Genomic DNA, 22955 nt, shown 5'->3' with positions numbered 1-22955 from the left:
ATCTCCACTTGTATGTCTAATGGATTTTTCAAACTTAACATGTCAAAAAATGAACTTCTAATTTTCATTCTGAGCCTGTTCCCCTCAAGGTTTTCCCCAGCTTAGTCAATTGATATAAATTCCATCCTTCTGGTTAGTGAGGCCAAAAACTTTATTTTTTAAGTCAAGATCTCACTCTGTCAGCCAGGCTGGAGTGCAGTGACATACCTCAAACTCCTCACTGCAGCCTCAAACTCCTGGGCTTAAGTGACCCTCCTGCCTCAGCCTCCTGAGTAGCTAGGGCTACAGGCATGTGCAACTGTGACCAGCTAATTCTTTAACTGTTTTTGTAGAGACAAGGTCTTGCTATGTTGCCCAGGCTGATTGCAACCTCCTGGCCTCAAAGCAATCCTCCCTCCTTAGCGTCTCAAAGTGCTGGGATTATAGGTATGAGCTACTGTGCCCAGCCAAGGCTGAAAATTTGGATACATCCTTGATTCTTCTCTCATACACCATAAGCAATCCATCTGGAAATCCTATTGACTCTACTTTCAAATATATCGGGAATATGTCCATTTTCCCCACTCTGCTATTTCCATCTTGGCTTGAGCTGCTGTCTTCATTCAATGAGGTTACTGCCTAGTCTCCTAAACTTTATCCTACTTCCATCTTTGACCCCCATCATCTAGCCACAATACAGTACCCAGAGTGACCCGTTTAGAGTCAGTGGATACCCATACTAGGAATATGTCATAAAACTAATATTTGTTCTACCAAAAATCACAGCAGTAAAATTTATGAATCAGGGAACTGATCCTTTTAATATTAACTGAAAGTACCATATTACCATGAAGTAATTTTCAGTTAATTACTTTACAGAATTTTCAGCTCTACTCAGAGCTGTTAATACATGAGTTCATTTTATTCTTCATCTTTGAATAATTGCCTCTGATTTGTGTCTACCTCTGATCTACCTTTCATTTTTAAAAGCCAGTGTTCAGGAAATAAGTTCAGAACACTCAAAGAATGATCAGTTACCTTGAAATTTCATTTTGAGCTCAAAATGTATTTTGAGATTTCCTTCTGGAAGCCTGAATTGGTGAGCCCTACAGCCCCTCCCTGCTCATTTTGAGAATTAATATTTTATAATATTTATAATATTTTCAAAGAAAATTATTCTGATTAAAATATAACTTCTAAAGGTTTGTATTATTCTTTTTATAATTTAAAAATATTTGACAAATAAAAAGCAATACTGTGTATTGAAGACATACAAGGTGATTCTTTGATATATGAATACATTGTGTGATGATTACCACATTTAAGACATCTATCACCACCCATCATTACCGTGTGTGTGTGTGTGTGTATGTGTGTGATGAGGATGACACTTAAAAATCTGCTCTCTTATCAAATTTCAAGTAAAAAACACATTATTATTATTATTATTTTATTTTTTGAGACAGAGTTTTGCTCTGTTGCCCAGGCTGGTGTGCAGTGGCATGATATCTACTCACTGCAACCTCCACCTCCTAGGTTCAAGCAATTCTCCTGCCTCAGCCTCCTGAGTAGTTGGGATTACAGGTGCACACCACCATGCCCAGCTAATTTTTTGTACTTTTAATAGAGACGGAGTTTCACCATGTTGGCCAGACTGGTCTCAAACTCCTGAACTCAGGTGATCTGCCCACCTCGGCCTCCCAAAGTTTTTGGGATTACAGGCATGAGCCACTGTGCCCAGCAAAAACACAGTATTATTAGCAATAGTTGCCATGCTGTACATTAGATCTCAGAACTTATTCATCTTATAATTGAAATATTGTGTCCTTTGACCAACATCTCCCCATCTCCCTTCCTGGGTTCAAATCTTACCTTTAACAATGACAAAATCGGTAATTTTAGGTAAATTTATTACCTGCTCTGGGCCTCAGTTTCCTTATCTGTAAAATGGAGATAATGTCACATACCTCATATGTTTGCTGTATAAATTAAATGAGATGCATGCAAGTACTTTTTTACATGCAAGTAATTTTTTAAGAAGAGTCAATCAGATCTTGCCACATGTCTCCTAAATCCCTAGGAGCTCCTGTTTCCTGCTGAGAAAAAGTCAAAAGCCTTACAAGGGCCTCTAAGGCCTCGTGGTATGGCCTCTCCTCACCCTGTGTCGCCATCTCCTCCCTTGCTCACTCCAACCACCCTGGACACACCCTCCACCCCTGGGGCTTTGCATGGGCTGTTTCCTCTGCCTGACACACCATTTCCCCAGATACCCACATGCTTGCTTCCTCACCTTCAAATCTTTCCTCAAATGCCACCATCTCAGTCCAGCCTGCCCTAAATACCCTATTGCAAGTTACAAACTGCAACTTCACAATCCAGCACTTCTCATCCCCTACCTGCTCTATTTCTGTGCCCACCCCCCCACTCCTTTTCTTTTCACAGCACAGATGACCTTTTAATTTGCTAAATAACTTCCTTATTCATCTTGCTTGTTTGTTGTCTATTTCTCCCTGCTAAGCTCCATGGGGCAGAGCTCTGTAGGTGCTTTGTTTCACTCCCATATCCCAAGTACCTAGGACAGTGCCTGGCACATAGTAGGTGCTGAATCCATGCCTGATGATGCAACAGTTTTCTTTTTCTTTGCACCTTTGTCTTCATCTCAGTTCATCTGCTTCTTCTGTTCTCTTGTGATGATAAGGATGCCAAGCAGATACATGTCTTTTAAACACTTTGTGTGCCTTGTAGAAAATTATTATCAGTGTTGTCTTACTTTTAGTCTTCGAAAGATTGCTCTGTCCTTTAAGCTGCAGAATCTTTTCATAAATGTATAGTTTTTCTTTCCGTTTGCTGACCCTTCCGTGGAGAGCTTTAGGTCTATCCTAGCCTCAAGTTTGCCAGTAGAGAGGGCTGGAGAAATTATCATCTTTAGTGCCATTTAGTGTCCACCAGGATACCAGGAGGCCCCTCCTCTGGGATGTAAGCCCAAAGCTCAGGTGTGCCCTTCAAGTGTGGGTATGCCTGAGAAAGGTGGTCTTCTGCTCCCACTGATGTGTTCTCTGAATTAGGGAATTTTTACTATAATCTTTGAAAACCAAAGGCCCTGAGAAATTCCTCCCACCTCCTTTCCCCTTCTTCCTGCTTGCACTCCTTTCAGAACTGTTTTCTTTGCAACACACCCAAGTATCTAGAGATAGTGCCATGTTAATGTTGGGAATAGTATTTCTAGAGTGATCTGCAGATGGAGGAGCTGATGGGGTGAAGAGAGGATCAGGAATCTAGCTATCTCAAAAGGCAGTTTCTGTGTAGTTTGGAGAGACAGTGTGAATGAGTCAGTGAGTTGGCTTTGAGGGTTCTGGTGCTCTGGTTCAAGGTGGAGCATGAGAGACAAGACTCCAGAATGTGCTTTCCAGTGGACTCCCTCCCACAAAGAAGTCAGCAGAACTTTTTCTAATTTAATCTTTGCTTTTCTTTTGTTTGCTCTGTTGAAGATGTTTTTCTCTTCTGATGCATCTCCATTTAAATGGGATTTAAATCGGAGGTTTGGAGGAGGCATATATGGGAAGTTACAATTGCTGTTGTGGTAACTCTTACCTTACTCCGCTATTTCATGATTCATCCTTGCTTAATCCCTTTGCATTCCAATAACCCATTTGATTGACATACTAGATATTTTACAATCTCCTGTCTTTTCCTTGTCACTGACCCTGCTATCTCTGTTGAACTATGGTGCAATTCCCCTCAATCACTTTTTCTTGGCTACTGATTCTTCAAGGCTTAACTCAAGTGCCATTTCCCTTCTGGAAGCCTTTCTGACCTTACTAGTCAGCGTGTAATCATTATTTTTCAACAAGTATCTGTTGAGTGCCTACTATGTGCCAAGTTCTGTGATAGGTGCTGGAGATGAAATGGAGAGAGAAACACACCTATTTCCCGCTCATGGTTGAGTGCTGGGGGTAGAAATGAATAACATCATCATAATTAAGTGGGGACTGAGGATAGGGTGGGCTTCTTCCCCAGACCCAGTGTTTCTTTCCATGTGGGAGGAGCTCTGCCACTGTAAGGCTACTGCACACTCTCTACCTCTTCCCTCATTCCTTCCAGGTGAAAAGAAGTAAAGTTTTCACTAGTAAACTTGGGAAAAGGAACTGGGAATCAGTGGCACAAACCCTTCTTCCCCTTTTCTCTGTTATATAATCTACTTTGCAGGAAACACACATTCTGCTTAGCTTCTCCAAAAATTGAATTTTACATGGCTATTCCCAATATGGAGCCAGTGACAACCCAACACTGTTTGCAACTAACCAAGTGGGTAAGTTGGTCTGATTCTGGGATTTCTCATGAAGAAGTTTACTTGGCCATAGACCTTTCTCTAATGTTAGCTTCTTTTAAAATTTTATCTCTCAATTGATTCAGAAGCAGGGAAAAAGGGTGGCATGAGTTGGGCTTTCTCAAACCTCAATGGTAGTATTGAAAGTAAAAATTTAAATGGACCTCCACTCCCTTCACTATGTCTTGTGGTGCCTTTCTCAAATCTCTTTTAATGATATTTATTAGACTGCCGTAATAATATTCATATATGTCTACTCCTCTAGAGGGTTAGTCTCTGCCTCTGGCTGTGCAATTTGTGCACTGGACAGTGTTCCTGGCCTACAAGGCAAGTGGGAGCTAATATCTGACCAGTGCTGTGTTTCTTAGTAGTTGTGTCTTTGCCTGGCATTACGTCAGTTTAGTGGGCAAGGCATCTTTTTGTAATTTGCACAAAAGTTTCTTATGTGCTAGCAAAGCCCTGTGTCCTTGTATTGATGAATAAATAAGTGTTTGTTCCTTAGATGGTCAGCACTATTGCCTTATTTAACTATAATCATACAGAAGGGAGGAATCACAACCATTTAACTCATTTTTCATCATCTCTTATTAAGTACAAGAAGCCAATACACCAGGCACAACCCAGGCAGAATTGTGGAGGGAGTATATCTGCTTTCCCACGCCATTTCCTTAGCATCCTTTATTATTGTTGTTATTGTTACTATCATTATTATTTGCAGTTAAGAGCAATAGAAAAAAAACAATGGATTGAATTCAAGAAACCTAAAATCTGAACCTTAGTTTTATTATATCTAAATGGAAGTCCTGTAGATCTCAATGGATTGTGGTAAAGATAAAGTAACATAATATATGCAAAAAAGTATTGTACACCATACATTTATGCAGATATTAGGGGCTATTACTATCATTCCTTGATTGCTTAAATTATACGCAGGAGCATTTACCAGCTCAGTTAGTGTGTAAGCCTCACACTGACAATGTTGATTCTAATGGGAACAGTGTAACACACTTATTTCTGGAAAATACCTAGAGGCATCTCTGAATTATTCATTTTCCGACTGTGTGTGTGGTTGTTTTCAGATTTTGTGATATAATTTGGAGGTTCTAAACCTACATGCCAAAAGGCATTCTCTTTAGCATCTGGACTTCTTTCTCTGCATATGTTTCCTTCTCCTTCTGTTGCTTAGGGGTTGTTTACAGGGATGATTTCAAACAGATTCCACTTGATGAAGCCATTCTTCTCATTAATGGGATTACACCCCAGTTCAGTTTTTTCTAACCAAGGGTATTCTAGCAGAGCAGCATTCTTACAGTGTCTGTAAATTTGAAGGTCCTTATGGGAGTGTTATCTGATGATTTTGTAGAAAAGGGCAGAAAGCCAGGGCTATCCTGGATAGATATACTAGAAGGTAGAGGTTGACAGCATCAACATTAATTCTTTGTATTTTCCCAATAATCTTCCTTACCGTAGGTCCCAAGAAATATGTAGCACAGAACATGGAGAGTAGAAGAGGTATTTATTCCACCTGCAAAGGCAAAGGCAAAGTCAAAACAGGAATCGCAGACAGTCTAATGGCTAACGACATGAATACCAGGAGGGAGTTGGAGATATCCAACCGTTGGAATTAGTAGGCTTGGGTTCAAATCCCAGCTCTACCACTTACTTTGCATTAGCCTAATTTTCTTGTCCACAAAATGTGGCTAAGAGTACTCACTCCACAGCACTTGCAGAAAGGAATACATTTTGCAAGTAGATTAGATTAAATAAGGAATAAGAATAAGAATAGGAATAAGAATTAAATAAGTAAGATTAAATAAGAAATACATTCTTAGAACAATGCCTAGCAAACTAATCACCTATGATATGGTCACCGTGTTTATAATTATTATATCAGTAATAATGTATTAACCAGTAGTTTTGGGATACTATAAAAATAGATATGCAATCATGGTGGTTAAGAACTTGGGAAGCCAGTTGAACTGAGTTCAAAACCCAGCTCTGCTATTTACAAGCTGTGTGAACTTGGACAAGTAGCTCAACCTCCCTAGGCCTTGGTTTCTTCCTCCATAAAATAGGAATAAAATCAGTATCTGCTTCACATGCTTACAAGAGACCTAAATTTTATGAGAAAGTATCTTTGGTTGGCATTTTTTTTTTTGCCTTCTGTGCTTTGAATATATCATTCCACTCTCTCCTGGTCTGCAGGGTTTCTACTGAGAGATCCACTGATAGCTGTACTGGGACTCCCTTGAATGTGATATGTTCTTGTCTCTTGCTGCTTTCAGTATTCTTTCTTTATCTTTGATTTTTGATAATTTGATTATCTTGTTTTTTGGTGAACTCCTCTTTGGGTTGAATTTGATTGGGGATCCCTGAGCTTCCTGTACCTGGATATTGTCATTTCCCTCAGATTTGGGGAAATGTCAGCCACTATTTTCTTTCCTTTGTTAAAATTTTTATTATTTTATTTTATTTTTCCATTAGTTATTGAGGTACAGGTGGTATTTGGTTACATGAGTAAGTTCTTTAGTGGTGATTTGTGAGATTTTGGTGCACCCATCACTTGAGAAGTATACACTGCACCGTATTTGTAGTCTTTTATCCCTTGCCCCCTCCCACTCTTCCCCCCAAGTCCATTGTATCATTCTTATGCCTTTGCATCCTCATAGCTTCCCTCCCACATACCAGTGAGAACATACGATGTTTGGTTTTCCATTACTGAGTTACTTCACTTAGAATAATAGTCTCCAATCTCATCCAGGTCACTGCAAATGCTTTCTGGGCCTTTTCCTCTCTCTTCTTTCAAAAATCCTGTTATGTGAAAGTTGGTTCCTTTGATGGTGTCCAATAATTCCTGTAGGACTTCTTTATTCTTTTTCTTTTTGCCCCTCTGATAGAATAATTTCAAATGTCCTACATTTAAGCTTATCGATTCTTTCTTCTGTTTGATCAAATCTGTTGTTGACACTTTCTATTAATTTTTTTAGTTCAGTTATTCTTTTACTTATCTCTAGAATTTCTATTTGTTTCTATTTCTTTGTCAAACTTCTCATTGTATTCATTAATTGTTTTCGAAGTTTTATTTAATTTTCTATCTATATTATCTTGAATTTTCCTAAACTTCTTTAAAAGGAATATTCTGAATTTTTTGTCAGTGATTGCATAGCTCTCCATTTCTTCAGCGTCCATTATTGGAGCTTTATTAATTTCTTTTGATGGTGTCATATTTCCCTGATTTTCCATAATTGTTGTGTTCTTGCATTGGTGCCTGTTCATCTGAGGATATAACCACTTCTTCTGGCATTTTCAGGTGTTCTTTGGTGGTGATAGACCTTTACTATTTAATCTAGCCTTGGATTCTGGATGGCCAGCTGGTAGTGATCCCATATAGACAGACTTTGGTGTCAGGTTCTATAGTTGAGCTGTGACATTTCTTGTGCTCTAAGATTATATAGCGCTGTCCTCCGCGGTCTGTTGAGACCACTGGCTGGACTCTGTAGTCAGGTGGAGCTGCTGGCTGGGCTCTGTGGTCATCTCTAACTGGGCAGGATTGCAGGTTGCCTTCTTTGGCTGGGTGGTACTGTTGTTTGTAATCTGTAGTTGGTCAGGGCTGTGTGCTGGGCTCTGAGGCTGGGTGAGATTTCTGCGGTTGTTGCTTGGCCACATGGGGTGGCCAGGGCCAGAGGCTATGTCCACAGATATGTGTAGGCTTGGGTTTGCCTCCCAGCCTAACATAGCCTCAGGCAGAGCACTGAGGCTTGGTGGAGTCACTGCTCAGCTGCTGGGGTTGTGTGGGGTCAGATGTTCCATATGTGGGTAAATGCTGACTTGTACTTGCTTCTCAGCCTGTAGAGGGATTGAGGAGAGCTGGGGCTTGGTTGGATCACAGCTCAGCCTCTGGGTTGTGCAGGGCTAGATGCTCCCTCCATGGGTAAATACTGACCTGCACTTGCCACCCAGCCTGGAGAAGGCTTAAGGAGAGTATCAAGTTTGGGTGGGGAAGCTGGCTAGGGACTTGAGCTTGCAGAGCTGTAGGCAGTGCTTCCTGCAGAGCTGTGCTGTTGGGTAGTCTCTTTTATGTGGCTCCACTGTTGGCTGGAATACAGAGCCATTGCCAAGATCTGGGTTCTTGTCACTACAGGCCCCACTACTATTTTGTTTTTTAACTGGTAATGTAGCTCTGCTGGTACACCCAATGTTTCCCATGGGATGAAACAGGGATGAGTCTCCTGCAGGGGGTCCAAAATGGTAGGAAAGTTGAATGTCCACCATGGGCCCAGGGGAATCCTGTGTGTGGTGCAATGCCTGCTTGGGGGAGGGTTGATGAGGTCAAATAGAAACCATCACTCTTACCCTTCACATGAGGTGTTCCTCAGTTCTGCAGTCCCAAAGGATGTCTTAGCCTCACTCCAGAGTTCTGAGATATTCATGAAGGTTTTTTTTCTATGGATAGTTACTAGCTGGATTTCTGTGGATGTGTGTGTGTGGGTAGACCCAGAGAACTCCTATCCTGCCATCATATTCACTCACAAACCTTCACAGTCCCCTCTGTGGGGGCGTGTATATCTGTTTGTGCCCATTGTATTTGTATAGTTAGATATTTCACTTTTTCATCCATGATCTAATCTGCTCAGAGAGATTCACTCAACCATCTATCCACTGAATAAATATTCACTGAATGTCTACTATGTTCCAGTCACTGTCCTGCACAATAGGAATACAGTGGTGAATAATCAACCCCAAAAGGTAAGGTTTCTCCCCCATGGAGCTTATCTTCTAGTGGGAGGGCCAGGAGATACATATAAAACATGTACTATAGTGTCTGGCAATTATAAAATGATGCATTATGAAGAAAGCGAATTGAGCATCTTGGCTCTTGCTATGACACAAAGAATATTTTATTCTTGGTTTTATCCCTCCACATCCAGAGCAGCAAATAACTGACCTCTTTGTTCAAGTCACTGCTCTCTTTTCACATTTTAGTCTCTGAATCAATAGTATATGCTTGAAAGACATCACAGTAATCAGCATTGAGTGTCTCTGGTTCTCCTATGAAGCACAGAGGCTGACACAGCCAGGAACTGAGTGAGAGGGCAATAAGAGGTGAGACCTAAGAGAATAGCTAGACTTTTCCATAACATAGAAGAAAATAATTAGGGATGCTCAATTTGACCCAAATCTTGGTCAAAATGCATGGCTTGAATTGGTAGTAGCTGGCAGGGAAAAGCTGATTTTGCCCTGACTGGTCCCTTTCGGTTAAAGCAGGAAGACATTTAGTTAGCCTGATTCATTGAACTATTTAACATCCACCAGATATTCTTTATTTTACCATTATTTATGACTTGCTGAGTCCTGGCAGTAAGTTTCCTAAGAAATAAGATGCAGGCGGAAGGCACGACTGGGGCTGAGGAAGTTCCAAGGTAAGGAAGAGAGAAACCAAAGCCTCTTCAGCTCTCATGAGGCAGATGGACTGAGAAGGTGGTGACATCTCCAAGATGTGAGCTCGGCTTATCCTTGTTCCCTGGATTCCTTCCACACCTCCGACTCTTTCTCTGCTTCCTGTTCCCTTCCCTCCCTCTTCTCGGGACACACCTCCCCCTGGCAGGCTGGCCTTCGTGGTATCCAGTGAAGCACGCGTTCAACCCACAGCCCAGTTATCTCTGGGATTTGGTTTACAAGCCCTGGCATCACATTTTATTTTTATAAATGTCGAGACGAAAGAGAGATTGAAGAAGGAGGCGTGAGGAGGAAGGAGAGATGCACACACCGAGGCCCAATTTCTCCCATGAAGAGGAGCAGATGTTTCTCACGTTACATTTTCCACTTCTGGAATGGCTGTGACAGGGGGGTATCATCCCTGGCACCCCCAGGGCTCGAGGTGGGGGGTCTGACCAGAAGCCCGAAGTGAGCCAGCTGTCCTCCCCAACTTGGCTCTGGTCACGCACGGGGCCCCGAGGAGCCCACGCGCTGTTTACATTCCCTTCCAGGGATCCACTGGGAAGGAGCATTCTGATTGCCAAACATCCTCATGTTGGCTCCAGAAGCCTTTGCTTGGATGCCATCCCGGCTGACCCCAGCCCATCCCAGGGCTGACCCTGTGCCCAGGGCAGCCTTTCAAACCTTTGCATCCTCACCCTCTTCCCCCGACTTCCCCGAACCAGCATCTTTGCTCAGCTGCCCTTTGAACTTGCTTCATTCCCACACAGATTCTGACTAGCGGCCCTGGTTGCTCAGTGAGACCCTCCTAAGTTGTCATGTGCACACGCAGGGCTACAGACTAAACACTGAGTCACTACTCACTTGTTGCTCTCCCCGAAGCTCTGGTTTCAGAGGGAGGACCTGAGGGCTTTACTGAGGGAAATAGTTTCCCCCTTTTCTTGCTGGGTGGTTTTAAGGTGCGGCAGCAGCAAGATTGCTGGGAAAGTTGTGGGTGGGCCAAGGGCCAAGTACAACGAAGGTATCACTGGGTCAGCATTTGGTTTGAGCGCCTACCCTGGCCCCTCCCTCCCCCTCCACCTCCAGACTCCCACCCCACTCCTGCCAGGAAGGGTGGCTTCTAACATTACCACCACCCTATGCTTAACAAAAGAAGTGGCAGTCGTGCTGGCTGATCCTCTCCACAGCCCTGCAGGGGAAGCGAGAAGAGGTTCTCCTATTCTGCAGATGAAGAAATGAAATTCCAAGGGGACAGAAGACTAGTAACTGAGCTCTGGCTAAGACAGCACTGGAGACTGGTGTTGGAGCCCAGTCTCCCAGCCCAGTGCTGTCATCCCTGCAGGCGGCTGCAGGAAACAGCTGGATTGTATAATGAGAAAAGAGGGACTGGAGAATTTAATGTTGGATTGTTAAGAAACTGGCCTCCCACAGTGAAATGATCAAGGTGCAGCTCATAGGCCTACTAGCCATTTGTTCAGTGGCTGCACTGATCCAAACACTACAATTTTCCATGGGCAGGGAAGGGTGCAGCCAGATCTGTGGGCTCTTAAGAACTTGACCAAGTAGCCAGGAGGCTGAATATTTGTTTAGCTTGCTAAGCAGGGACTGGCTTATCCTGAGCAGTCTGTGGACTCGAATGCTTCGTGTGGTTGTCTGAAGATTTGGGTTTGTCCGTTCATGAATGGGAGGGCAGTCTGGTCATTTTGTATCTTAGAGAGACACTTTAAGGGTCATGACCAGTCACCATGAAGGCGTTTCCAAGAGGGAATCCACATTGAAGTCGAGGAACAGCAAATCCTATTTCCTTCAAGTGTCAATATTTCATATCACTGTGTTTCTCTTTTGTCTGTTCGTTGTTTATAGCTCTATTGATGGATAGAAGGAGACTGTGGTGAGGGAGTGAGGGACGTTTGGTATGAGCGCCAGGTGTATAATGTCAGCAAGAGGGCAGGTTGTGGAACCTTTTATTGAGATGGGTCAGGAGGATATTTGATGGTGGTGCTCTGGGTCAATCATGACATTACTTTGGAACATGTTTTGTTGGAAGAAGTTGGAGTGAAGAAGGAGAGGAAAATGAGAGAAGCAGTTTATATTTCAGCATGCCATACATTTCTGGCACATTTTTAAAACATAAAACCCCAAAGCTGGAGAATTCTCTTCCATCCGCATTTCAAATCTTAGGAAAGCATCCAGTTAATACCACTGACCCTCCAACTTACCTTCCAACTCAGTCTGTCTCATAAAGCCATTTCCCAGGGAGAAGGTAATAAAGGGAGAGTCTGATTGAGGTTCCTCCCAGTGCAATATTCTTTTTATTTTATTTTATTATTATTATACTTTAAGTTTTAAGGTACATGTGCACAATGTGCAGGTTAGTTACATATGTATACATGTGCCATGCTGGTGTGCTGCACCCATTAACTTGTCATTTAGCATTAGGTATATCTCCTAATGCTATCCCTTCCCCCTCCCCCTACCCCACAACAGTCCCCAGAGTGTGATGTTCACAATATTCTTGTATATTTTCCCCCATGACCTGCACATCCATAGAAATGGAACTGAAACAAAAGATTCACAAATCTATGTTTACCCTTATTGCCTACAATGAATTCTGCTATGTTCTATTCCATTGTATTTTATGTCACTTACAAAATGTACTGGTTGACCCATTAATAGCATGATCTGAAAAACTCTGCTGGAGAAATCTTTGTAAATGGTCTCAACAGCTTCTCATAAAACGGATGCACTTTTAGTCTTGTGGCCCAAACCCTACAGACGATGTCAGTAATAGGCAGGTGCTCACTGTTGTCTGCCGAACAGGGAGCGGGAAGATGGTGAGGATTTCAAATCCTCAAACAGATTATTACCAAAAAAATGACTACACAATAAAGATCCATGAGGTGACATGGGGGAATATCAGAAGCAAAATGAGATAACCAATTTAGCTTCATTTGTTCTGCCCCCTGGCCTTTGTTCATGCTGTTCCTTTCTCCTGAAACACTTCCCAGCTGCTCCATCCAAAGTCTGACAGTCTCTCAAGGCTCACCTCTTCCAGGAAGTCTTCCCTGACTGACTTTCCCTGCTCAGGGCTTTTAAAAAATGCTTGACCCTACCACTCATTTGACATGTCATCATGCCTGGCCAGCCGAGTCTGAACCCCTTAATGTTAGAGTTTGTAGCTGATCTCTTTTAGAGTGTTTGCCTGGCTTTATATACTACCTGGATGCTGTGTTTGTGAAGTAGTCTCCTGCCCCCGGGTCCCAGCTGAGTGAACTAGGGCTGGGCACCTGACCAAAGCTGGGCCAATCACAGTCTTTCCCTGGGAACCTGGAACTGGGAAAGAACAGAAGAGAGTGAGGGTGTAAAAGAGAGAGAGGGAGGGAGGGAGAGAGAGAGAGAGGAAGAAGAAGAAGAGGAAGAGGAGGAGGAGGAGGAGGAAGAGGAAGAGGAGAAAGAGGAAGAGGAAGAGGAAGAAGAAGAAGAAGAAGAAGAAGAAGAAGAAGAGATAACTTTGCCTATGTTCCTAAGGACTTTCTTATTCTCAGTTCTAGAATGATCTGAAGTCCCTGCACTCTTGCTCTTGGGCCCTGTGTCTTTAGAATCTATTCCTGAGTTGACCATATGTCCTGTTGCCTGGCCAGTCCTGGTCCATGCCAATCATTGGGGTATGAATATTTCTAGTGCCCCATTTCCTCAAAGTGCATTGGCTTAAAGGTACAGTCACCTCAGCCTACACTAACTGGAGTTGGTGCTGTTACCTCCAATTGCACATTTATATGGGTGCCTGTAGCTTACAAAGAAATCTCACACACATCAGCTCATTCTTTTTCCAAGGGAATTATTTTCCCCTTAGAATTCCTGTCTTCATTTGTGCCCCCACGAGCTCCCTGTCATCTAAGCCAGAGACTGGGGAGTTAGTCTCAATGCTTCCTTCTCCGTTCTTCGTGAATCCACTTATTCATTCCTTAAAAACTGAGTGCCTACCATGGACCAAATGCTGTGCTAGTAGCTGGGTATAGTGCAGTGAATGAACAGTCTTGTCTTCTTTGAATTTGCACTGTAGCTCAATAAACACCCACAAATTCAGTCACAAGTTTGATAAGTGTGGTAAAGGAAAGAAACAGATTCTCTAAGAGAAGAACATGGGGGTGGATATGGGACAGGGTCACCTTGTTTTGGGTGCTCCAGGAAGGCCTCTCAGAGGAAACAGCATTTGAGCTGAGGTTTGAAGTGTCTGAAGGAGCCAGTTAATGAAGGGATTTCAGTAACAAGTGTTGAAGGGAGTCCGTTTACATTTTAGGATCATCACTCTAAAACGTTTGTGGAGGATGGATTGCAAGGGACAAAAATGGAAGAATGGAGACCAGTTGAGAGGCTCTTACAGTTGTCTAGACAAGTGTTGATGGTGGCTTTCATGAGGAATAGTGGGGGCAAATGGAAATGGACAGATTGGGAAAATATTTTGGTGGTACACATCGATGGAATTTGGCAATAAATTAAATGTGGTAGAGGGAAGGGGCTGTGGTGAGGGAGAGAGGGGTGTTTGGCATGAACACCAGGTGTATGATATCAGCAAGAGGGCAAGTTGGGGAACCGTTTATTGAGATGGGGAAGAGAAGGTCAGGAGGATATTTGATGGTGGTTCTCTGGGTCAATCATGACATGACTTTGCAACATGTTTAGTTGGAAGTGTCTGTGAAAATTCCATAAGGCTATTTCAGCTTCATGGGCATGTTCAGGGCCCTGGGCTCAGAAGCTGCCTATACTTGATTTAATGCTTTGCTGCTGCCATCTTGAAATTCTTGATAATTTGATCTTTGAACTCACATTTTGTAAGTGAAGTTTGGTTGGACAATGGCACGTGTGTGTGAGCAGAAGACATACCTAATTTGCCTGTCTGCCGTTGCTTGCCACCCCATTTGCATATAGTATTTGTGATGTACCCTGAGCACAAATTCTGGGAAACTCATGAGGCATGAGTTCAGTGAGGCTCAAGTGAGTACAAGGTTATGTATGTTATGTCTGTGGTGGATAACTGGGAACACTGACAACCCCAAGGGCCATGCTTTCCATTCAAACCAGAGCTTGCTTTGAACAAGAAAAAGAAGGCAATGGTGTTCTAGAAAACATGAACACCAAGTAACCGTCTCATATCCTTTCTTATGCTGAAAATGAAGGTATAGAATGAAAAGAAACAGAGGGAAATCCATAGTTACTTTTCCTTTCATTCCTTCTTTACTAATCCCTAAGCGGAAGATGGAGAGTATTGGGAGAATGTGTGTATATTAAGAAATGAGGCTGAGCGCAGTGGCTCATGCATGTAATCCCAACACTTTGGGAGGGATAAAAAAAATAATTAGCCTGGCATGGTAGTATGTGCCTGTAGTCCTCAGCTACTCAGCAGACTGAGGCCTGAGAATTGTTGGAGCCCTGCAGGTGGAGGTAGCAGTGAGCCAAGATCTCACCTTTGCACTCCAGTCTGGGTGGCAGAGTGAGACTCTGTCTAAAACAAAACAAAACAAAAAAGTAGTTGTTTTTATTTCACTTTTTTTTTGTACTTGTATTTATTGTGTATATATATTTTTTGTATTTTTAGTAGAGACGGGGTTTTGTCATGTTGGCCAGGCTAGCCTCAAACACTTAGCCTCAAGTGATCTACCTACCTCAGCCTCTCAAAGTGCTGGGATTACAGGTGTGAGCCGCCACGCCTAACCCTATGTTACTTTTATGCACCATTTCTGTTGTTCTGGTATGAATGAAATACACATGCATGTAAGAGCTAGGAAATAAGAATTGCATAATTGTATCATTTTGGGGATTCAGCATGTGAGTTAAATGTTCTTAATACTAGCACTTAGAACTGTCAGTGCACAGTATAAAGGTGAATGGTAAAATGTATGCTAATAATGTAAAATTTTAACTTTACTGAGAATGACGTTAAATAGCAAATAAAAAGTATCATGAAAAGTTGCAAGAGAGACTGTGGAAGGAAAAGCTTTATATTTTAATATCTCTAGTGGCTCTTTCCTTGTGTTTTTTGAACAAAGAGTTCCAAATTTTTCATTTTACACTGAGTCCTTCAGATTATGGAGCTGGCCCTGGGTAGTTGGTCAAGGAAATGGTTCAGCAGTTCTGTGTGTCTGCCAATTAAATATCTGTTCTGTCTGTCCTCTGAGTCTTATTAGCCTGAATTACTATGGTCTTTGGATGGTCTTGCTTTCTTTCATATCATTGAATTCTACCACTCAGTGAAGCCCCTTCCCAGTCCCCCATTCTTTAAGGAGGGTTGAAATGTCCCCCAAAAAGAAAAAAGCAGTACAGAGATGCATCCAGGGAAGATCTTAAGAGGGAGAACTACTATAGGACCAAGGAGAGACAAGAGACACAGGGGACACGGCAAGGGGAGGGCTCATGGGGGACACTTCCTGGAGACCTAGACGTTATGTCCAAAGCCCAAGAAATGAGACCTTGTCGTTTGTGTAGTGAGAGGAGACAAGTCCTAGTCAACGTCTGGTTTTGAGGAAGAACAACCCACAAAATGCTACCTTCCTAGAAAAATGATAAGGCCAATTGTCTCTCCACATTGTCTTCTCAAAAGGTAAGCAGAGACATACTCTACAGGGCTGTGCCACCCAGTGTCCATGTGAGGGGCTCATATCAAGACTTTGGGACCTTAGTACAATGTCTGGCTTCTCCTGAACCCATCCTACTCTAGGCCTGGTCAGCAGCCCAACCCTCGTGAATGCCACCATCTCCCCTGTGAACGCCACCATCTTCCCCCAGACTACAACTGTCAGCCATGTAGTGCTAAAGGGCAAAGGGAAATCCCTCTGTGAGTCTCCTAGAGTGTGAAGGACACTGTGGAGGCACAAGTAGCATCAATGTAGGAGTCTCTGTGAGGGCCGTGCCAGTCCCCACTTCTGGGACCTGGAGAAAGATTACATTTCCCAGCCTCCTTTGCAGTTGTAGTGTGGCCCTGTGACTGGTTTCTGGCCAGTGGAATGTGAGTAGGAGTGATCTAATGATGTAGATGAGTCTAATGATGTCTGATGCTGAGTGGAAAGTCAGACTTATGCAATGTTGCATAAGCTCACCAGGCAGTTATCTTATAAATGCCTCCTCCTTGGGAGATGTCAGGGGAGATGGCTGTGGAGAGTGATACATCTAGCAGGGGCGAGATGGACATTTCGCAGCAGCATTCTTAAGGACAGATAAGATATTTGTGGTAAATGGTTACAGTAATGGCCTCAAATGAATCCCTCCTTTTGGTATCCGTGCCCTTGTGTGGTCTCCTCCCGCATTGACTTGGGACTTGGCTGTGTGACTTGCTTTGGCCAATGGGATGTCAACAATCATAATACAATCAGAGGCTGGGGAAGTGCTTTTCCCTGGGGCTTACTGTCATGGAACACAGGCTTCCCAGCCATCCCAGCTGAGCCCAATCCACAGTAACTGCACTGTGTGAGAGAGCCCAGGTGAAACCAGCAGAAGAACCACCTGGCCAGCCCACAGAGCTGTGGAAAATAAAATTGTTTGAAACTGCTAAGCTCTGGGACAGATCACTGATACAATATCTTATTCATGTTTGTTTTCCCTAGAGCCAACTATGCTTCCTAGCACATAATCTGCCCTCAACACATTTTTGTTGAGATAAACTTTATCATCCCAACAACCCTATCAGATAAATGTTACTATCAGTTTCTATTTATTTTTAATTACAGGAGCCACAGAAACTCTTACTCATCTCAAGCCTGTGTGCTGAGGGGAACCACCTGATTATCCACGTTCTTACAGAGGATGTAATCAAGGCCCAGGGAGATGCCACAACTTACATAAGTCACCACAACAGATTTTTTTTTTTTTTTTTGAGACAGGGTCTCACTCTGTCACCAGGCTGGAGTGCTGTGGCATGATCATGGCTCACTGCAGCCTTAACCTCCTGGGCTCAAGCGATCCCCCTGCCTCAGCCTTCTAAGTAGTTGAGGCCACAGGTGTGCATCTCCATGCCAGCTAACTTTTTTTTTAAATAAAGAAGGGGGTCTCCCTATGTTGCCCAGGCTGGTCTCAAACTCCTGGGCTGAAGCAATCCTCCTGCCTTGGCCTCCCAAAGGGCTGGGATTATAGGCATTAGCCACCACACCCAACAAACCACAGCAGACTTTGATCATCTAAATTATGTGTCCCTCCTCTATTCTTGGGGGCGGGGAGGGGACAGAGTCTCACTCTGTTGCCCAGGCTGGAGTGCAGTGGCATGATCTTGGCTGAATGCAACCTCCACTTCCTGGGTTCAAGTGATTCTCCTGCCTCAGCCTCTCCAGTACTTGGAATTACAGGCACCTGCCCCCACACCTGGCTAATTTTTGTATTTTTAGTAGAGATGTGGTTTTACCATGTTGGCCAGGCTGGTCACGAACTGTACCTCTTCTTATCTTTGCTATTTATTGAGTGCTTACAATGTGCCAACCACTAAGCACTTTGTGTATATTGTAGCACTTTTTTTCCTTACAAAAACCACATGAAGTGGGCACTATTATCATCTCATTTTAGAGACAGGCAAACTGAGGATCAAGAAGGATCTGTGCCTGGCCACCCAGAGCTGAGCTATAATCCCAGGTCTGTCCAATTCTTTACTCTTATGCTCTTCACTTGATGCGACATCACAGACACATGAGGCTTAGGTTCTAAAACCAGTGAGTGGAGCAAAATTCACACACGATGAAAAGTATCCTTGAAAATCTCATAAGTCTCCTTTAAAGTGCATATCATTTTGTTTAGTAATAGATATGTAAAAATGTATAATATATTCAGGGCTGTATCACATTGAAAAACTGGTTTTCAACACAAGAATCACACTGTGGCATAGTCTGGCTGGATGCTCACAAATTCCATTTGTTTTCTTCTGGGACTCACAGAAAGATTTCCTTTCCTTTTGCAGTTAAACTGGGGCGGGGTGACTGGGTTCTGGCCAATGGAATATGGATAGGAATGACCAAAGTCACTTCTAGGCTTGTCCTTAAATACTTCTGTGATCCTGTAATTCAGAAGCTGGCAAACTATGACCCACTGCCTGTTTTTGTAAATAAAGTTTTATTGTAATGTTGTCACACGCATTGATTTACATACGGCCTATGGCTGTTTTCATGTGCAACAGCGAAGTGAGTAGTTGTGACAGTGATGGCATGAACTACCAAGCCTAAATTATTTGCTACAAGATTGTCAACCCCTCCTCCAGTCCTCTTGTGGTGGATGCTTTGATGGTCACCTGGGTCTCCCTTTAGTGATGAAAAAATTATTTCCTCATTTGTAGGGAGTGCTGCTAGAAGATGGTCCTCTTCTGCATCCAATGACTTATCAACATAAAGGTTTAATGGCATCATCACCTTGCTCTGACTCAGGACAACTATGAAAGGCCACCTAGCTCCACAGTTTCCAGAGAGCTGGCAGAAACCATTTTGGGGGATTGTGTGGCAACTCGACCTTTCCCTCTACCCAGTTTTGCATCCTTATCTCCCTTCCACAGGCATTAATCCCCAAAGAACTCCCTAATGAATGTCCTGCACTCTGACCTCCATCTCAGAGTCTGCTTCTGGGGAATCTGACGAGCGGCAGCTCTCATCCCCTTCCAGGGTGTTCGATAGGGCAGTGTCGCAGATGGAAGATCTTGGGTCCTCTGAGTACTGCTCAGAGCACAGCCACCAAGAAGAGCCTCTGGATTCACTTCACAGTGTAAGAGGGGGCAGACTATCAGCTTTTATTATGTTATGCTGCTTAAATTTTGGCATTGTTTGTTCCAACAGCTAGTTCTACTTATTTTGATAAACACAGTCATGTGGGGGATAACAATATCTGGGTCAACAACAAACCGCATGTATGATGATTGTCCCATAAGATTATAATACCGTATTTTTGCAGTACCTTTTCTATGTTTAGATACACAAATACTTCTCATTATGTACAATTGCCTACAGCATTTGGTACCGTCACATGCTATACAGATTTGCACCCTGGGAGCAATAGGCTAGACTATACAGCCTAGGTATGTAGTAGGCTCTACCATCTAGGTTTGTGTGAGTGCACTCTATCATATATGCATGGTGATGAATGTGCCAAACACCCCATTTCTCAGAATGTATCCCCATCATTAAACAACACGACGGTATACTCAGCCAGGCAAGCTGCTGATGCAGCGAGAGGCTTGTAGGAACCGAGACTTACCGTGGGAACCACAGATTCACACATACCATCTCATACTCACTATAGCATCTGCCCTGTGAGTGGGATGGAAGTTCAGGTCACTCAGGCCATGACCATTATATTGTTCTCTTTCAGTCTATTTTGTTTTCTGTCTCTCTCAGCACATGGAGCAGAATTCTCTTGTCAAATATAGGCATGATGTGATTGCACCTCTATCCCTGTTTGGGCCCTGACCATCAAAGCAACTTCGAGCAACTTGCATTCTGCAATGGTTGAAGAATGTAGTGTATGGACATCTGAGAGGAGGATAAGTGGGGCATCAAATCAAGCCCAGATGTCAGTCTCCCCAACTCCAGCTGTTGGTTGGGACAGAACTCAGAGGAAGAGCCCCCAGTGGGGGTTCCTAGGAGCTGAACAACCCTACTGCTGGCTACCTTCTGGGCGTGGCTGTACTTGTGTCAGCCCCAGTGTAAGAGCATCTGCAGAGGCAGCTGAAGCCCAGCAAGGTCTTTTGTCCCCCCTTCCTCCCCCAAAGTCATCCTAGGACACAGGTGTGCATCCCTCACAGCTGACCGACTGAAGATGAATCAGCTTCCCTGAAAGACGTGCCCCACAGCAGTATGTCAGCTGAAACTCATCTGAAGGAGCCTGGTTCCCTCCCTGACCACAGCCAATGAAAATGTTTGGCTCGCCTGGAGAAGAATCTGTGTTATTCTTTAAAAGAACAATGCTAACCACAGATGTACAGCATCTGGCATGTGGCAGATGTTTCCCTGAGTGAGAGGAACAGCAACTGGACCAGCCAGTTCATGAGATACCTTTGGGTCTAGGCATGTATTTTCCTAATTTCAGCTCGGGATTTTGCTTCTCAAAAGTTCAGGGGAAGTCCAAGTGCCTCTTCCTATCACATGATATTTTCATAATATGCTCCCTGGCCTCTTATCTTCTATGATTCTCAATGTATATACTTGAGAAAAAGACCCATATCCCTATCCCTAGGTCCTTGCTCTTGCTGTTCTCCATGTCTGTTCCGCCATTTCTCTTTTTTATGAGTCAATTTGTTAGGGCTCTTTCCACCGCAAATGAAAGAAACCCAATTTGGACTGGCTTTAAGCAAAAAGCAAAACCGCAAAAAGCAATCCCCAAACTACAGTTATTGAGTAAAATGTCACTTAAAATCCAGGACCATTTGACATCAAAGTCAGGTATTGCTGGATTCAGGGATTCCAGTGATTTTTCTAGGAACTGGTTTTGTCCATTTCTCCATGTCTAGACTATGTTTTCTTCTTTATTGGCTTCAGTTTCAGGCAGGCACTGGATGATCTGTCCCTGGCTGCTTCAGGCTACCAGGTTAGCAACTTTATAGAAAGATATTGCTTCTTTTGCAATAGTCCTGGGGATGGGACTGATTAGGCCATATTGGGACACAAACATGTTCATCCATGAGCTAATCACAGTAGTCAAGGGGATTAGATTCCCATGATTTTCCATGCCTGGGTTCCCTGCTCACTCTTAGGGCCAGGCAATGGGGTCTTTCCGCATAGAGTAGCAGGATCCTATTATGAGAATGAGGGTGAATGGATGTGGCACAAGAAGAATCAACAGATATAATTCATAGCCTGCTTCTCAAGGTCAAGTTCATCTTAGGCCTTTCTATAACTCTGACCTTCCCATGGAGGTTTTCCTGGTGACCTCAGTCCATGTCCCCGTCTCTGTTCACTGTAGCACTTCATAGATGAATGTAGGATTGTACATACCTCCTCTGCCTTGCTGGTTGTGTCTGGAGGGACTTCCTGGGCAGTAGAGGACATGGAGTGGGATGTGGTTAGAATATGAAAGGCAAAAGTCACCTTGTATTTCCTTTCTTCATTTGAAACACAGTGAAATAAAATGGAAACAAGAAAGCTTTGAATTGGGAAAAAAAATTCAACAGTTAACAGGTAGTTTAGGGTAGGGAAGAAATGGGTCTTGGTGGCAAGGACTGGTGGGTGATACCACATGTGTATGACTGCTTCTCCATGTCAAGCTCCCCAGTAGCTGCCTCCGCCTTCGGCTAGAATGCCAAAGTTTGCATACTTTGGGGCCAGCTGGGTGCTTATTTCATCTGTGCAAATCATTGAGCATTTGGTGGCCAGTGCTTTCTGCCTTATATTTCTCTCATACAACACTGTGTGGCTGGCACTTTGCTGAGTGCCTAATAATTACTCAACAAGTTTTTGTTGAGGGAAATCGTGTTGTGCCTGCCAGCACTCAAGCCAGCAGTCAAGAGGTCTGGGTTGTAATCAAGCCTCTTGACCTTGACCAGGCTAAGTAGCTGTGCAGAAAAGCACTGAGGAGGATACCAGCTATTTTTATCTAGTGTTTCTAGATCACAATACTTACATTCGGTTCACTTGCAGTGACCCTGTGACATAACCCAAATGCTGCGGGTAAGGCTCTCAAGGTCAAATCTAAAGCAAAAATTGGGTATAATCGAAATGTCCCTGGAACATCCTATAAATCATCCATAAAGTAGAATTTAAAAAGTTTTTGGATTACAGCCAAATGCAGTAATACTTGTAAATTATGTGGGATGGATATAGTAACACATTGCACATTATTTAGTGAGAGCATATATTTTGCGGTGCAATATTGAAGTATACCTTTATGGGTTCGGTACAAGATTCTCACAAACAGGAAGTTAGAGAAGAGCAACTCCACATTTCTGGCTTTGGTATTACTCTGGGGCACAGATGCATGGAGTGGATTATCAAGCAACATCTTCTGTACTAATTAAATCATTATTTTAAATTGTTATTTTTCTTTCTCTCTCTTTGCTTTTTACTGAATGCAAATGAATGGATTTATGTAAATTAACTGTGCAATGAATTTCCCTAGTCTTATTCAATTAAAAATGTTGATTATAGATTCAGAAGGTGCCAGGCACTGGGCTGGGTGTGGGGACTTCTGCAATGAATAGAATGGGTGTGATTTCTGGCCTAACGGAACTTAATAGTCTTTTCAAATTGTTTTACAAATG

The 22955-nt window shown here is 43.2% G+C and overlaps 1 long non-coding RNA gene across 1 annotated transcript in view; it reads left to right on the top strand.

The window, feature by feature from the left end:
• LOC134759451 (uncharacterized) overlaps nt 1-19646 on the top strand; it is a 70237-nt gene extending 50591 nt beyond the window's left edge. Inside the window, exon 5 of the long non-coding RNA XR_010135674.1 lies at nt 19050-19646. This is a non-coding gene — a long non-coding RNA (uncharacterized LOC134759451). The remainder of the gene's footprint in view (nt 1-19049) is intronic.
• The last annotated feature ends 3309 nt before the right edge of the window (nt 19647-22955 follow it).

The sequence above is a fragment of the Pongo abelii genome, chromosome 10 (genome assembly GCF_028885655.2).
Source record: "Pongo abelii isolate AG06213 chromosome 10, NHGRI_mPonAbe1-v2.0_pri, whole genome shotgun sequence".
In the NCBI taxonomy this organism is placed as follows: Eukaryota; Metazoa; Chordata; class Mammalia; order Primates; family Hominidae; genus Pongo; species Pongo abelii.
The sequence above is the reverse complement of the archived record's forward strand: the minus strand, read 5'-3'. Positions and strand labels throughout refer to the sequence as shown.